The sequence below is a fragment of the Pelophylax lessonae genome (assembly GCF_965119305.1).
Source record: "Pelophylax lessonae genome assembly, chromosome: 7".
Lineage (NCBI taxonomy): Eukaryota > Metazoa > Chordata > Amphibia > Anura > Ranidae > Pelophylax > Pelophylax lessonae.
In genome coordinates, this window is record NC_138774.1 from 93,573,958 (window position 1) to 93,591,857 (window position 17,900).

General features: G+C 44.9%; 1 protein-coding gene across 1 annotated transcript in view; it reads right to left on the minus strand.

Moving 5' to 3' along the window:
- The window catches only part of LOC309559387 (neural proliferation differentiation and control protein 1-like), a 59,434-nt gene that overhangs the window by 39,855 nt on the left and 1,679 nt on the right, over nucleotides 1–17,900 (minus strand). The window lies entirely within an intron of this gene.

Here is a 17,900-nt window from a genome sequence, read left to right on the forward strand (position 1 = left end):
ATTTTAGAGCGTTAAGAAAACACCCTCTAAACTTCCCTTGCTACTTAACTGCTAAAAATGTCCATGTGTGCATGGACATTTGCAAAACATAAGGGGAGTTCAAGGGCATAAAAAAAAATGCCTGAACTCACAAAAACTTGAGTCTAACAGCAATAGTGTGCATGAAAATAATATGCAAAGATACTCCCGCGCTATCACTTTAAGAATGGTCAAATGACCGCTTGCCGCAAGCACCGATCAGCAATGTTGGTGCTGCGCTGTCGGACTCTGGCTAGTAAGTAATAAAATAAGAAAGAAAAAGGGGTGATATAAATCTTAGATATGCATACAACAAAATGTGTAATGAATTCGCTGTGCAAATCAACTGTGTAAAAATATCAACATAACATGTTGATCACACTAAATAAGTTAAAGTGATTCGAAATATTAGCGACTAATCAACAGGTTACAATTAATCAATGATCCTATTAGCAAAATTCAACCATGTATGGTGACTGATAAACAAAAGAAGTGATCAATATGAGTCCATAACGAAAAATAATTAATATAAGTCAATAAAAATAAAATCCAAAACACAAAAAAGGGGAACCAGTGTGAGATCCATTCAACATGCAAGATATAAAGAAAGTGACTGGTGTCTTTTCTATCCAGTGCAGTGACACCTGCGTGTGTACTAGTCTCTCACATTACAGCTGTAAGGTTACTGCATGAATGGGTATCTATCGCTGAATGATCCTATGCTTCCAGCTGCCTCAGGGGTCCTCCTATGGCGGACTGAGCGATAGGCAAACCGGAAGTGTTGCTGGAGGAAAAGCTCGCTGCTCGTGAATGACTTGTTTGGTTTAACCATTTAGCAAGTGAGTTAACTAGCCGTTTTAGTTAATAATAATATTAATACTTAATAATATTATACTATCTGGAGCCTTCTTTCCCACCGATATCACTCATACTGAGGACATACCTGGAGAGCCCATCTGACCACCATAGATGAGATGTTATCCACCATATAAAACTACCAGCTGAGCCCGCCATAGGAGGACCCCTGCAGGCAGCCCGAAGCATAGAAGCATAGAATCATTCAGCGATAGATACCCATTAATCAGCGGTGGGGGACTTGAATCACATGACTTGACTTAAGTCAGACTTAAGTCACCAGTTTGAGAACTTGAGACTTGCTTGACTAAAATTAATAAAATACTCGACTTGACTTTGACTTGGTATTCATGACCTGAGACTTGAGTTTGACTTGAGACATATGACTCGAAATTACTTAACTTTTTTAAGTTATTAAATATTTGCATTTTCTCAAGATGTGTTAAAGAAAAATTAATGTGCCTGTTATGTTTCTAACACCACAGTCGCTTAAAACACCTCAGTGTGTTCTGATTTTTAGGACACTGGCTGTTTAACAATGGAAATACTTAACATGGTTTTAGTGACTGTGATGTTAAACATGACCGGACGAAGGATTTTGAGCTGTTTGGGCATTTAAAGTGTTTCTTTAATATGCCAAGAAAAAAGCACTAAGCAGTTTTGTTAATGTTGAAAATAAAACAATACCTTTCCTAACCACTGACTTTTAACCGATTTAAAGGTGAAAATTGGGGTAGATCAGTATTTTGACTTGATTTGTGACTTGACCAAAATCAATGACTTGACTTGCTTGACTTCTAGCAGGGACTCAACTTGACTTGCTTGCTTTTCGCCACAGTAACTTGGGACTTGCTTGAGACTTGAAGGTTAAGACTTGAGACTTGCTTGTGACTTGCACATGTGTGACTTACTCCCATGTCTGCCATTAATACTGAAACCTTACAGCTGTAAGGCTCCATTCACATATTGGCGCCTCGGATCGCGGGCAGAATTGCAATATGCGGGATGCCCGTGCGATTCCTCTGACTTGCAATGGCACCCCATGCACGGCGCGATTTTGCCGTGATTGTCGTCCGACTAATCGCAGTAAAATCACGCAAACAGAATCGCGGGACGCGACTCTGTTTGCACGATTTTACTGCGATTCGGCCAGCAGCAATCGTGGCAAACGCAGAAAATTTACAATGCATTTGGGGTGCCATTGCAAGTCACGGGAATCGCATGGGCGTCCCCTGATTTGCAATGATTCAAGATCGAGGGCACGATCCAAGACGCCAATATGTGAACGGAGCCTAAGGTGAGAGACTAGCACACACGCAGGTGTCACTGCACTGGATAGAAAAGATACCAGTCACTTTCTTTATATCTTGCATGGTAAAGGGATCTCACACTTATTCACATTTTTGCGTTTTGGATTTTATTTTTATGGACTTACTGTATATTCATTATTTTTGGTTATTGATGGGATCTCAAACTGATTCCCCTTTTTTGTGTTTTGGTTTTTATTTTTATTGACTTATATTAATTATTTTTCGTATGGGACTCATATTGATCACTTCTTTTGTTTATCAGTTACCATACATAGTTGAATTTTGCTAATAGGATCATTGATTCATTGTACCATGTTTATTAGTCACTTATATTCGGATCACTTTATCTTATTTAGTGGGAAACACATGTTATTTTGATATTTTTTCACAGTTGATTTGCACAGCGGATTAATTACACATTTTGTCGTATGCATATCTAAGATTTAAATAACCCCTTTTTTTTCTTAATTACTTACTAGCTGGTATCCGCCAGCGCAGCACCAACATTGAAAATACTGTGCATGAGGCCTAATATTTCACTGTAATTTCAAAAGTAATTTTCATTTTTTTGTTAATCTGCAGCTTCCATTAAAAATATTCCTGGGAAATTTTAAAGAGGAGCTCCAGGCTCCCCTCCAAACAAATTCAAAGTCAGCAGCTACAAATACTGTAGCTGATGGCTTTTAATATTAGGACACTTATCGCGTCCTCACCCCAGCCGATTCTTTAGTCGGCTATCGGGTGCTGGTGCCGCCATCCTGACTAAGGGAAATAGGCAGTGAAGCCTTGCAGCTTCACAGCCAGGTACCTACTGCACATGTGCGAAGCACGCTGCGCTTTGTGAATAGGCCACAGTCACCTGGTACTTGTGAAGTGTCCCAGAAGGCTGCAGGGGAAGAAGGGGGGGGCAAACTTCTAGCTCAGGTTGGCGCGGCAAACTGAGCCGGAAGTGGGAGCTGGTACCTGTCAAAACCAAGTACTCGCTCCCTACTCCCCCCCCAAAGGGTGCCAAATGTGGCAGTGGAGGTGGGGGGGGGGCAGACAGGTGTAGCTTCCCCTTTCGGGTGGAGCTCCACTTTAATCAAGAAGATCCTTGTTCAGGCACTTCCTGCTGTAGGGTACGGTATTTTATTTCTAAGGGCTAGTTCACACCCTAATCCCTGCTTTCAGTGTGCCTTTCTATATACACTTGTACATGCTTTTTTAATGGAATAGTGTTCCATTTCATTTTTTTCCTTTTGTTCGGCTGAAAATGTTTTAAGCGTTTCCATAGTCACACTCCTAAACCTTGTGGACAGCCTTCCCAGAAGAGTTGAAGGTGTTATAGCTGCAAAGGGTGGGCCAACTTAATACCGAACCCTATAGACTAAGACTTGGATGCAGTAGATTATCAGCAGAACTGAGATGCAACAAATGGGGTAAACAAGTATTTTATTTAAAAAAAAGGTAACTGCTTATAATACAAAGCACTTTAGCAAACTAAATGTCACTCACTTTTTTTTTTTTTTTAATTATTACTTATTTATTTATACAATTTTTAGCAGGACAGGATAGTACGTAAATAACTACCAAACATAAAATGAGCATACAGGTAAGGAAAAATCCAAATGTGCATAGAGTATTTCAAGAAAGACAGTACAGGCCTAAAGCATATAACATTGCTACCTGCATACAGGGGCCATCAGCAATAGGCTGGTTGGAGGGTTGACTCCCACCCATTCCATTGTAAGGTAGAAGAAGAAGAAAGACCAAGAAGAAAAGAGCAAAATAGAGAAGGAAAAAGAAGGGTAAAAGGAAGAAATAAACGGAGACAAGAGGAATTAGGATATGAAATAGATAGGGGTAAATGGTTTCACGGCATGTCACTCGCTGCACTACATTCCAGATTAACGGGAGAGGGTCTGGGTGGCTCAGTCCTCACTTGCCAGGATCATGTAATTTTACCAAGAATATGTAAATATTGTCCAGTGAAACCATGCTCGCCTGAACTTTTACTCCTTCCCTTTCAGAGTAGCCATGATATTTGGAGCTCAGCAGAGGCGTAACTAGAACCTTCAGGGTCCCGGTGCAAGAAACCATAAAGGGCCCCCCCTGGACACCTGGCCGGGGCCCTTCCCTTCAAGCCTGGGGATCTTCCCAATTATCCTGGGGCCTTTTACTCTCGTTGCAGGGCCCTTTATTACAGTCCCGCAGAGGGACCCTTTCACAAGTTCTGCAGTGGGCCCCCTTCCTGCCATCTTGGGGACTACCTTGGTGGTGGAATGCCAGGGTCCAGTTGCAAGTGTGACCTTTGTGATCCTGGAAGTTCACCCACTGGTGTCAGTAGTTTTTATTTTTTTGGTATTTTTATTGTATTATTTGTTATCATTTTATAATTTTTTTTTACAATGTCACTGACTATGACTCTGTCCTTTCAGAAGAGGAAGGAGCTGGTAAATTACATATTTACCGACCCCTTCCTGGTACTCTATTGTGACAATTACCCTGCAGCAGCCGACAGGAGAAGGGAGGGAGCACAGTGGGGGGGGGGGGGGGCAACACAGTAGGAGGGAGGACCAGGGGAGCACACAGGGGCCCAGAGACAGCAGAACACAAGTGAACCGGATAGGAGGAGTGGCGGGGGCAGCATACAGATTAACCAATCTCCTCCATTTTTCTCCTGCATCTACAGGAGGAAAAAGGAGGACAGTGATTTCTCTACATGCTGCCCCCGCTGCCCCTCCTATCCAGGTGTACAGGGGAGCCACACAGGCCCCCTTGATAATGGGGCCCGGTTGCAATTGCAACCTCTGCAACCCCTGTAGTTACGCCCCTGGAGCTCAGTAATCTTAGAGAAACACAGTGTGATCGTCGGGGGGAGTACCAGTTTCCAAATGGCAGGAATGTACACCTTTGTTGTGTTCAAGAGATAGACCAGTGATGGCAAACCTTGGCACCCCAGATGTTTTGGAACTACATTTCCCATGATGCTCTTTCACTCTGCAGTGTAGTTGAGCATAATGGGAAATGTGGTTCCAAAACATCTGGGGTGCCAAGGTTCGCCATCACTGAGATAGACCATCATAGTTTTCTTATACCTATGCCTGGGAGATGCAATAAATGTAGCAGATATCTTGCTGGATCTTCACGTAGATCGCAATCCGTCAGTTGTTTGATTATGGTTCTCACCTGGGACCAAAAGCCTCTGAGTTTGTCACACAAACAGAATATGTGAAGAAGCGTGCACACTTCTTTTCACACCAACAGCAAACAGCAGACGTATGTGGGAATATTTTTTTGAAGAGTCAATGGTTCATTCATTTTTAAAATCGACATTAATAAATGGGAAATCATAATAGCTTATATGAGTAACACAAATAGTGTAGTTATTCTTAGCAATCAATGATATTTTAGTATGCTGTAATCAGGGACGGTGCTAGACTATTTTACGCCCTAGGCAAGACCAGCTACTTGCGCCCCCCCAAAAAAAAAAAAGAAAAAAAAAGGGAAATGGTTAAAAACTCCTCTATGTCATACCCAGTGACCCTGATCTGATGCTTCCTCCATGTTATGCTCTCATACCTAGTGACCCCCATATTCCTCCATGTCACACTCGGGGATCCTGATGTCCCTCCATGTCACATCCAGAGACCCTGATGTTTTTCCATGTCACACCCTGGTACCCCAATATTCCTCCATGTCATGCTGTGATACCCACTGACCCCAATGTTCCTCCATGTCACACCCAGGGACCCCGTGTTCCTCCATGTCATGCTGTCATACCCAGTGACCCCAATGTTCCTCTATGTCAGACCCTGATGTTCCTCCATGTCACACCTGGGGACCCTGATGTTCATCCATGTCAAACCTGGGGACCCTGATGTTCATCCATGTCACACCTGGGGACCCTAATGTTTCTCTGTGTCCCATCTGGGGACCCAATTCCCCCGTGGCACACCCAGGGACCCCAATTCCTCATGGCTCACCTGGTGACCCCGAACCCCTGTTACACCCGGTGACCCCTATCCCCCATGTCACACCTGGTGACTCCGATTCCCCATGGCACACCTGATGACCCCGATTCCCTTTCATACCAGGGATGCTCCATGTAACACCCAGGGACTCCGATCCCTTGTTCTGGGCACACTCACTGGGCGGTATTAAGAGAGTGGCCCGCACTCTGCCCTCCTTCACTGTGATCCTGCTCATTCCTTCTCCCAGGACACTCCTCTCCTGGACCACAGTGCTCACCACAGCTCCAACTGGCTCCTGGTGGAGGGAAAAGCAGCAGTCAGAGAGCTCCACACTTATTTCATCGCCAACCTCCTCAGATCCTTCCGGTGCCTCGTCGCTTCTGCTCCAGTAATGGTTCCGCCCTCCAGTGCCGATTTCTGGCTCAGGTTCAGCTCTCCTCAGCTCCCTGCTTAATACCGACCCAGGGAAATAAACAGCTGCCCATCCGCTCAGTGCAGAGACTCACTTCCTGTTCGGGGGTTAAGGCCGCTTAGCTCCAGCCGAAGAGGATTATCATTCAGGCAGCACGCTGGTGGACTCACTTCCTGCCTCTTTGGGCCCCCTAACAGTGGTGAAAAGCCAGGGCCTAGTAGTTACGCACTGCCCAAGACACCTGGCACCTTCCACTGCCCCTTCTTCCTCCCCCACAGCCGCCCCTCCCCTCAGCTCACAAGGATCATTCATGATGGAGAGTGCAGAGACATGGCTGAGCCCCTAGGTGGCAATGCGCCCTAGGCGGCTGCCTAGTTTGCCTAGTGGAAGCACCGGCCCTGGCTGTAATGAAGACAATGAAAAGATGATATATGGTTGCTATGGGTCACTGCACCTTTCAATGCTTGAATAAATATGTTTGGAATTCTATCAGTAGTTCACTGTTCATGCTAGCAACAATGGTTATCATATCTCATTGTATGTTCAGAAAAGTTGTGTTGTCATAGAAACCCAATTCTTTCACTCTTATACTTTTCTAGGACAATGAAACAAAAGAGCATATTAGTTGCCATTAGCAACAAGACAACACATTAGAATATACAGATGTATCATCTGTTTTGCCAAGGATAGAAGATTTTTTCAGATTATATATTTAAAGAGTTTCTTCAGCCACTAAAAAAAATGCTAAAACAAATACTGTAGCTGCTGACTTTTTAGTTTTTTTGTTTTTCGTGCACCGGCCCTGGAGGTACTGCAATACAGGTCGATGCGTGGAGTGGACAGAGCAAGCTCTTCTTCTATCTCCCTGTTCTAAAAATCCATTTAATATATGGTCCACAGATAGGGGACAAATCAGAAATTAAACTGATGTGAACAGTTACTACACTTGATCTTAGCCAAAAGGCCGTGAAGCGATTGTAGCTGCTGACTTTTAATAAAAGGACACTTACATGTCCAGGGATCCATAGCTATCCCCACCCAAGCCAGTTCTTCGCTGGTATTTGGGTCCTTGATGTTGCCCTCTTGGATGTAGGAAGCCAGCTGTGGCTCCCTGCGGCTTCACAGCTGGCTTCCCACTGCGCATACGTAAGTCGCCCTGCACTTTGTGAATTGACCTGCAGCATCCTGGGACCTGTGGCGTGTCCTAGGAGGTTGTGAGCAGGAAGAGGGGGGCAAACTGCTGCTCCTTGTTCAAGTAGAGGTGGGAATGGGTACCTGACAGAAAAAGGTGCACACTCCTTATCCCCCCCCCCCCCCCAAAAAAAAAAAAAAAAAATCCAAAAAAATTTAAAGATGAGGGGAGGATTTCAAAAAAAGTGTAACTTCCCTTTTAGGGTAAAGTTCGGCTGTAAGGATAAATCAAAGGAGGATAGGTACAGACCAGAGTTAAGGGAGAGAATTTATTAAAGCACTTATGGCATATTTTTGGTGATTCAACCCCTTTAAAATGGTCTGTGCTAGATTCAAAAATTCCCACCACAAGTTTTAGTGCCTCTATCATCAATTTCGGCAGATTCAGCTCAGGCCCGGATCTAGGGGAGTGCTGGGGTGGGTTGTGCCCTCCCTTTGCCCTCCCCAGTTTTAGTTGCACCCCTCCAGGTCTCTGAGAGTGCATCGACTAATTCGTAAGCCATTCAGATTGGGACATTGAAATAAGGGGGCAATATTTGAAGTAACGGGAGCACTATGATGAAGGCAGTTAATGTAAGGAGGCACTCTGATGGGGGCAGTTGATAGAGGAAACTCTGATGGGGACAATTGGTGTAAAGGAGCATTCAGATAGGACCAGATGATGTAAGGGAACACTCTGATGCAGACAGTTAATGTATGGGGCCACTCTGATGTGGCAGTTGATGTAAGGGGGAACTCTGATGAGCAGGGCCCCCCCAAGAAAATATTAAAGATATATTTAGCTAAAATTACAACAAAATCACTATTAGCAGACACAAATATAACATAACTCGCATAATTCCTGCTAAATCTAAAAAAAAAACTATGTTAAATAAAAAAGAAGATGAGATGAGAAAAATATACAGGCTGGGCAGTTGGAGCTCAGTGATCAGAGAGACAGAGAGAGAGAAACAAAGTTACAATTTACAAATAAACTCCTGAGCAGAGATAAGTGCTGGGAGGGGGGACACACACAAGGGAGGGGGATTAGTGAGGGACAACTGTCTCTTTCTCAACAGATAAAAGCTGATAGCAGGGAGAGGGACAGATCAGATTCAGGTGCTGGAGGAAGGTTTCTGTATTTGTTGTCCATTACTAATCCGCCTCTCTGTGTGGGCCCCCCTGTGTGCTCGGGCCCCCTACAAGAGGGCTGGTGGTCCCCCCCTATCAGCGGCCCTGCTGATGAGGACAGCTGATGTAAGGGGACATTCATATGGGGGACACCTGATGTAAGGGGGTACTCTGATGGGGACCATGATGTAAAGGGGGACTCTGATGAGGACTTGTGATTTAAGGAGGGACAACTGATATAAGGGGGCACAGGTTCTATTTAATCGTTCCAATATAATTACCTAATACATACTGGTGTTGCTAACTCCTTTACTGACTCTGTACAACCTATTAGTTGTTACTTCCAGGTTGTGACTTGTGGTACAAACGAGAGCAGAGTGAACAGGGATTACTCTTCCCCTGCAAGACTGTCACACTGTTTGACAGATTGTCAGTGTCTCATGCACAGTGCTGTCATTATGTCATCCTGATGTTTTTTACTGCACCCCCAGATCAGACAGGTTAGATTCCCCCCCCCCCCCCCCATTCAGCTAGTTCCTAATAGCTCCACATTTACAAAGTAAAGCTATGGCTGCACTAAATTCAAAAATAGTTCATAGATAAAAAGACTGGAAGTAAATAAGACCACCTCTAACTTGGCATTCCTAGAAGGGCAGAGTATATGCCGATGTAAGGTATGAAACTTTTTCTAAAAATTGGGCATATTTCAGTGTTGCACCCTCCTAGATAGCTGCTATGATTAGGTAGATTTAGTTCTGTGCTCAGTGGGGCTGTATTTTAGTTGTTAGGTAAATTTATCTTAGCTCACTGTAATCAGTGCAGCTGCATGTGATTAGTTGAGTCTGTTCAATGTTTCAGCTGCTGCTGGTTTGATTGCTTCCTCTGCTTTCTAGAGAACAGTAGAACTCTCTGGAACATAGGTGTGGAGCAATGCAGATAGCAGCATTAATATTTATACAGCCCTGGCCAATCCCAGGGAGGGTGGACCTGAAGGCTGCTGGGAGTCTGTATAAATACTCTAAGACACAAAGCAGTGTGATCTTATCCTGCAGAGAAGAAGTCCAGCCTGGAGGGCATGTTGCCCTCTAGGCAGCCCTGCCATACGCTTGCTGTTCTTGAGGCCTCAGCTGGGCTGGATTAGGGGCCTGAATGCTGAAGTTACAGAGAGATGACTGAGGGGCCGTCATCTGAAGATCTAGTCTGATATCACTGGAGAAAGGTGTTGGAATGAGGCAACCAACATTCCTAGGACATTTGAGAGTACAGACTGCTGTGAGAGATCTTAGAGACTTTTGGGCTGCTGCCACCCCTCTGGCGCTAGAGAGTCAGGTGTGTGTTAGAATGAGGGGCAGGTCCCCTTTAGACAATCTCATTCTTTCTAATGGGACTCTGCTCTGATTGCATTAAAGAAGATGCTTTTGTGCTTTTTAACTGCTTTTACTACAAAGAAGTTTATTTTGGATGGACTTTTGCCTTAGTTCTACAGAAGGAAGTTGACTGTCCTCATCCCTTATATAGTCCTTTTTGGTGTATCCCACTTAATTCCCCAACCCTACCCAAGTTACCCAAAAAATAGAAACACCAAAAAGAACACTCCTAGATTTCTTATTGAGCCGAAGAGTAACTGTGAACATGTGCCTGGCTACGAGGCAATCATTGGGAAAAGGAACCTGGACAATTTCCAGTGTAGCTAGGAACACACTAGCCTTAAAATGTATTTCTACTTTTGCAACCAAATTGGGATAACACCTACTTTATATTTTTTAAATTTTCTCATTCACATAGCATAACTAAAGCTTTAAAATTGTTGCTTTCATTTTACTTGCTGTGGACTGAAAACTTCAAAAACCTAAAGCAGAACTGAAGGCACAAAATTTTAACTTGCGAACAGATTGCCTTATTGCAGAAGAGACATGCAATGTTTTTTCTGCAATAAAACACACTTACCTGTCTGCTTGCAATCAGCTGTAGAATATGGGCTGAGCTGCGCATGCACAGCTTGATATACATTCCGACCCACTGTCTGCCTGCCAGGAAGCCTGTACTCCAGTGTTGCCAACCGCCCATAGATTTACGGACAGCCCGTAAAAACAGGGCACTTTTCTCCTGCCCGTAAATGCCCGTAGCAGGAGAAATGTGCCAGTAAATCTATGGCAGCGGCACTGTCAGAACTGCGCGTGCGCGGCGCGCAGTTCCGGAGATCCCCGAGCTCTCTCGCACTCGCAGAGAGATGCAGACTCGCACTAGATGATGATCGTCGCCGGACGAGTGCCACGGCCCGCCCCTGCCTCCGCCCCCGCCGTCATTTAAATTTTCCCGCCAGGCGCCGCGCCAGTGTGGAGTGGAGTCTGTGCTGCAGCTGTGGACAAGAACTAGAAAATGCTGCTGGACGGACGCGACGGACGGATGGATGGATGGTGGAGTGGACAGAGCAGATAGGCTGTGACAGCAGAGGCAGAGAGAGCACACAGAAGAGCAGAGGACTGGTCTGGTGAGTGGGGTTTCGAGCCTCCGACACTCAGCTAGCAGCGCAGACTGTCACTGAAGTAGTAGACAGATGAGTCAGGGGGCAGAGGACATCAGTGTCCAGCTCCTGTGCCCCCTTCACCTCTCCACAGGCAGAGTCACACAGCTTTACTCTGCAGTAATGTCACTGATATGGCTATGGAGAGGTGAAGGGGACTTAGGAGGAGGACACTGATGTGGAGAGCTAAGGGGGGACAGAGGAAGAAACTACTGTGAGGGGGTGAGGAGGGCACTTCCATTGTCCACGCAGGCTCTGACCACCCCCTGTACCATGACCGCAGTCTCTGACCACCCCCTGTACCATGACCGCATTCTCTGACCACCCCCTGTGCCATGACCGCAGTCTCTGACCACCTCCTGTGCCATGTCCGCAGTCTCTGACCACCTCCTGTGCCATGTCCGCAGTCTCTGACCACCTCCTGTGCCATGTCCGCATTCTCTGACCACCTCCTGTGCCATGACCGCATTCTCTGACCACCTCCTGTACCATGACCGCATTCTCTGACCACCTCCTGTGCCATGTCTGCAGTCAACAGTGCAAGGGGGAACTCTGTGGACCCTGATGTAAAAGGGAGCTCTGATGTAAAGGGCAATGCTGCAGACCCTGATGTAAAAGGGAACTCTGATGTAAAAGGGAATGCAGTGGACTCTGATATAAGGTGGTTTCTGGTCACCAGAGCACCCGCTTACATCAGAGTTCCCCCTTAAATCAAGATCTGCAGCATTCCTCTTTATGTCAGTTACACTGTAAGGGGGAATCCTGCACACACTGATATATAGGGTAACTCTGTGCTGGCTGGGTTATATTAATCTGACCTTCATGTAAATGGAGAAATATGGTTTATGACTTTTGTTTAACTTAAACACATTGCTAATAGCACTATCTACATGTTTATAGTTTAATTATTCATATTTGCACGGTTTAGCACTGAAAACGGCTATTTTATGTACATTTTTTGCAGTGCCAGTAAAAAATTGGTGCCGTCCGTAAATTTTGGCGTTCTGCCAGTAAATTTCACTCCGGGGGGTTGGCAACACTGCTGTACTCCTGTGTATGCATGGTAGTGACATCATCCCACTCTGGCCAATCAAGACAGCAGTAGACCAGTACAAAAAAAAAATCTGGGAAAAAATGCCAGGGCTGGCAAGGGAGCTTGGGGTCCTCGGATCTTTATGCCTTTAGTTTCACTGTGTGTTTTCCTTTGCTATACAGAAGGGGCTGAGGGGTTAATGTTTTTGATCATTTCTATACTGTGCTGGCAGATCTCACCAGTTGTAAACTAGATTTGACCTCTATCTGCCCTAACAAAGGGTTAAAGATCTAGAAGCTGGGCTGCTTCATTGTATGTATAATGAGGGAAATCCTTAGGCTGGCCATACATTATACAATTCTCTTGTCCAATTTTCCTTTAGATTTACCAAAACCATATAATATGAGGTGAAACCTAAACACTTTCAATGTGTATGCAGTCAGACAGGCCCTTGCACTACATAGGAAGGCAAATCTAAAGAAAATTGAATAAGAAAATTGTATAGTGTATGGCTTAGGCTGGCCATACACGGTGCCAATTTCGTTCTTGCAACCACGATTCCCCCATCAACACAGACAGTGCTGCACAGGGGCATCAGTAATTGTCTTTTCCCGGTGGTGGGGACGCAGGGGCAGGTGGGAGCCGCTAGTGATAATTGCAAAAGAATCCAGCAGGCTGGTTGTACCCAAGTTGATCGATCAGTTAACTTGGTACATTCAGCCTGCCCATTAACGTTTTGAATCTTGGTCGGTTCCTGCTGAACCGGTCGAGATTCGAACCGTGTATGGACAGCCTTGGTCAGTGGGATAGATTAGTTTCCTCTAATTTCAAATTGTTTAGGGTGGCTTGGGATCTAATCGAGGCCTGCTTAAAAAAAACATTATTTTTAGGTATGCTTGGTGAATGGGAACACATAACAAACATATTCTCAAATTTGACTTCAAAAGTGGAAATACAATTTCATCTCTGCAAAAAAACCTAACACACAGATCAAACACATATGGTATCTGTTTTATATGCCAATATATTTGTATTTATGTTCTGTAATGCAGTTTAATTAAAAAAAAAAAATGTTTACCCGTCAGTCCACACGGTACACCGAGCTGCACACGTTCAGCTCAGTGTACAATTTTGTCATCTGCCTACAATGAATGTACTCCTGCGCAGTGACGTCACTTGGCCTGGCCAACTAAAACAACCCAAGATGAAAACCCAGAAGAAAACTGGCCAAAGATGTCAGTGGCTGGTAGGGGAGCTCTGGAACACGGCAAGGCTGGAGTGGAGATGAGTATTGTTCTCCTTTAAGTAATTAATATAATTAGTTCTTGTTTCTGCTCCTGTCTGTGATAATACCATGAAAGAAAAGCAGCAGACCACTGAGCTCATCTCTCTGACACTCATCCTATTAGCGCGTCCTTTATGAGCATAGGACCACTGTAGCACAGCTGATGGGCTCACACTGAGCTCTGCTATACAGGGAGTTGCAAGAGATGTACTCTGCTTGCACTTAAAAAAATAAATTTAATGATGTATAGGTTTTTAGGCTTCATTTAGTTTTGCGGTTGGGAAGGTGGCAAAAATGTGCATTTGAGCAGTGGTTTTGCCACCCCCCCCCCCCAACTGACCCCCATTAAGCTGCAATAAGCAGCGGACAAGGGTGTTGCAATGCTTCGCACCCACAGCAAATGTTATGCAACATAAAGCAATTGTCAGGCTATAAACCCGCTGAACGCTACACATTTGAGCAAATGGGGAAGCGCCAATATGCCCTGCAAAAGCCTTCAATGCATGTATTTTCAGCAAAACTGGGGTTAGCACAGGCGGTGAGGAGGATTCATATCGCATCCTCACCACCTGTCAAGTAGCCTCTAAAGCACGATCCAAATGCAGAGCTGGCTTCAGACAAAAGGGAGATTTAGATGCACGTCTACATGACAGAGCTGCGTTAATTTGTGTCACTCTGCAGTTCAACATTAGGAGGAAGTTCACTCTGGAAAAAAAAATTAAAAGTCAGCAGCTACAAATCCTGTAACTGCTGACTTTTAATAAAAGGACACTTACCGCCCCCCCCAAAAAAAAAGTGACATGTCAATTGTGACAGGGGAGGAGCACTTAAAGCAGAGCTCCACTTTAAAGTGAACCGGAATTGGCTAAGTAACAGGCTCATCCAATGTCTAAGGCTACGTTCACATCTTGGCATTGCTATTACAGGCGTTTTTATGGGCGTTTTTTCAGGCGTTTTTTGTGCAGGCGTTTTTAGATTGACTAGAGACCAATGGAAAACGTAATCTGCCCAAAAAGAAGCTCATGTACTTTTTTGATCGTTGGGCGTTTTGCTCACGGCGTCAAAACGCTCAGATGTGAACAGGGGCCATTGAAATGAATAGGATTTGTCTTCTTGGGCGTTTTGAGAGCTGATCCTAGAGCAAAAAAATGCCCCCAAAACGCCCCAAAACGCCTACATGTGAACAGAGCCTTAAGCCCCGTACACACGTACCGATCGTCGGCCGAACGATCGGCCGCCTTTTGTCCGAGGGCTGTCTTGTCTGTTGAAAACTGCAAAAGACTGCACACGAATTTTGTCCGCAAACAACAGCCGACTGCAGAAGTGATGTCATGTGATGGTTAACTTTCCTGGTTTTTTTTCTTTTCTGAGCATGCCCAGTCTTGCAAATTTGCTGTCTGTCGGCCGAATTCTGTACTGACTGGCGAACAATCGGCTGTTCTGGTGTTGGCCAACAAAAATTTTAATGCTTGCACGACAGATTCTTTTCGGCCGAAAGTGCGCTGTCGGCTGTCGGAAGCATCATACTAACAAGCCGAAAATCGGCCGATCGTTCGGCGGCCGACTATTTTCGGCCGACAATCGGTACGTGTGTACGGGCCTTAACTCCCCCTCTCTGCTGTCACTTACTTTAGCTCTTTGTCTTCCTGTTTACAAGATTCTCGTAAATAGGGAAAAGTTCTGTGTGAAGGCCATTAGTGATCCTTTTGCTAATAGGATCAATAAAAACAATATTCACCTGACCCTATAGAAGCAGGTCAGTGCTTTTTTAGCAACCTAGTTGCTTGCAAGTTGCCACTAGCAACAGGATTGCTAGTGTGGCCTAGCCCTAAGCTGTAATTTGGTCTGATCGGAATTAATGCAGGGCTAGCTCTGACAAAAATGTACACAGAAGTGACTGGACTCAGCCTGGTGACTGGCCGCTAAATGGAAAACTTCCACATTGTGGTGGAAAACTTCCTGGTATTGGCAGAATCACCAGGTGAAAATAAACGGAAAAAGAGCTTGAAAAAAGAAAACAAATACAGTCAATATGTAGACAGGTGTGTAGTTTGTCAAGCAGCTAGTCCAGGCTGGAGAAGGGGTTAATCTTTTTGGGTTCAGGTCCCGGGCTTTTGATTTTAGCGGGCCCACCTGTTAATTAAAGAAGGGGACCACTAAGACCGGGCATGGCTGAGAGCAAAAGCCAGAAGTCGAAGTGGAGTAGGTGGGCCGAAGTTATAGAGACCCACCTGTGAGTGCTAGGACGGTGCTGAAGATACCGAGAGTCACGGACAACATCCAAATCAAGAACAATGCCTACATGGACTCTCACTTCAAGGAGGTATGTCTGGGCCACTATGCTATTTTAATTAGGCTTAGTAACAGGACTTTATTCATGTTTTATTGTCACAATGCCTTTCTTCAGTAAAGTTATGTTAACTGTTCTCTAAGCCTGAGCTGAAGACATTCAAAGGGGTGCATGCTGGTTCTGGCATATGCCAAAAAACCTGGGTCTGTAATTGCACTAGGGGATAAGAGTAACAATGCTACAAAAGTTTCACTCAGCAAGACGGGTAAGAGAAGTGTAGTTGCTGTGGGTAACATAGTAAAGGAACAAGCTACAAGCAACCAGACGGTAGGCATGGTGCCTGGTAGGGTGACATTTTCTCCGGTAGAGAGAGAGTAAGTGTTCTGGCTCCCTCCTTAGTGGTCCACCTCCTATAGCAACCGGGAGCAGACTAGTGTTACACAGATATAAGGCCTGGTCACGTGGAACGGGACGGAAAAAGTTAAAGTGGAGCTTTAGTCTAAAAATAAACTCCTGCTCGATCACTTCAGGCTGGCCCATTTTTCAGTTATAGATATGTAAAACATTAAAAATAGGTATCTATAGTGTTTAACATCCAGTAATACACTGTTTCAACCTGCTCTGCACATGCTCAGTTGCTCTCCCATTTTAGGCATTTTTAGGCACTGTCAAGTTGTAGAGGACGAACTGCTGACAGCCTTAAAGCAGAATGAAACCCTCTATTCTTTACAGCCAAGAAAGATGCTTCTGCTTGATCTGCAGTTGCCATGGTGCTGCACATGTGATCAGTTATGATACCAGCCATTTGATGGTTTGACACTTTGATTGAGGATACAAGCAAATTCCAGGAATGTAACTGTTTTTTGAAACCGTTAAATCAATGGGTTTAGTTCTGCTTTATGATATACTGTTGTTCAGTGGCTCTGGGCTTCAGCAAAATGGCGGCCCCCAGCAAGAGGAAACAGAAGAAATGCTGGAGGCAATTTACAACACACACTGATTTTGGGAGCATAATTAATAATATAGAATGTATGGTCCTTGCTAAAGAACACTTTTTTTTTATCAAGATGTTATGGTAATGTTTCCTTTTATGAGGTCCACGCTGGGTGCTAGGTGGAATCCCATTCTGAAACTCAGTTCCACCACCTTTGGCTCAGGCCCTCTGCTCACCACTAACACTCATAAACACAGAGGTATGGCTTCCTGTGTTTTTCCGTGGTTAAGTTCCTGCACCTATTTTCTGAGAATAAAATCCCTGATTACTACACACAGTGGAGGCTCATCTCTGAGTGGGGGGAACTGCCTTAAAGAGGAATTCCAACCTGTATTAAAAAAAAATTAAAAGTCAGAAGCTACAAATACTGTAGCTGCTGACTTTTAATAAAAGAACACTTACCTGTCCAGGGACAGGGAGCCCGCAATGTCGGCACCCGAAGCCGACCCATCCATCTGTTCCCGGGTGCAGGTGCCGGCATCCTTACTAAAGCCCCGTACACATGCGTCGAAAATTGGCAGGGAATTTTCTTCCGACGACCGATCTGCCGATTTTCCACTTGTTAGTATGATGCTTCCGACAACCAACTCCAACTGTGCAGACTATAAAATTTTTGTTGGCCGTCAACACAACGGCCGATTTTCGTGCAGTCAGTACAGATTTCGACAGGGAAAAATCTGATGAGCAAGTCTGGGCATGCTCAGAGAAGAAAGAACACAAAGAAAGCAACCCAACACATGACATCACTTCTGAAGTAGAATTTTGTTGGGCGAGAAAATTCGTGTGCAGTCTAGGCACATTCCAACCAACAAAACACAACTCTGGACAAAAGACGGACGATCGGTCGGCCGATAATCGTTGCGTGTGTACGGGGCTTAAGAGAAACAGCAAGTGAAGCCTTGTGGCTTCACAGCCTGTTTCTTAC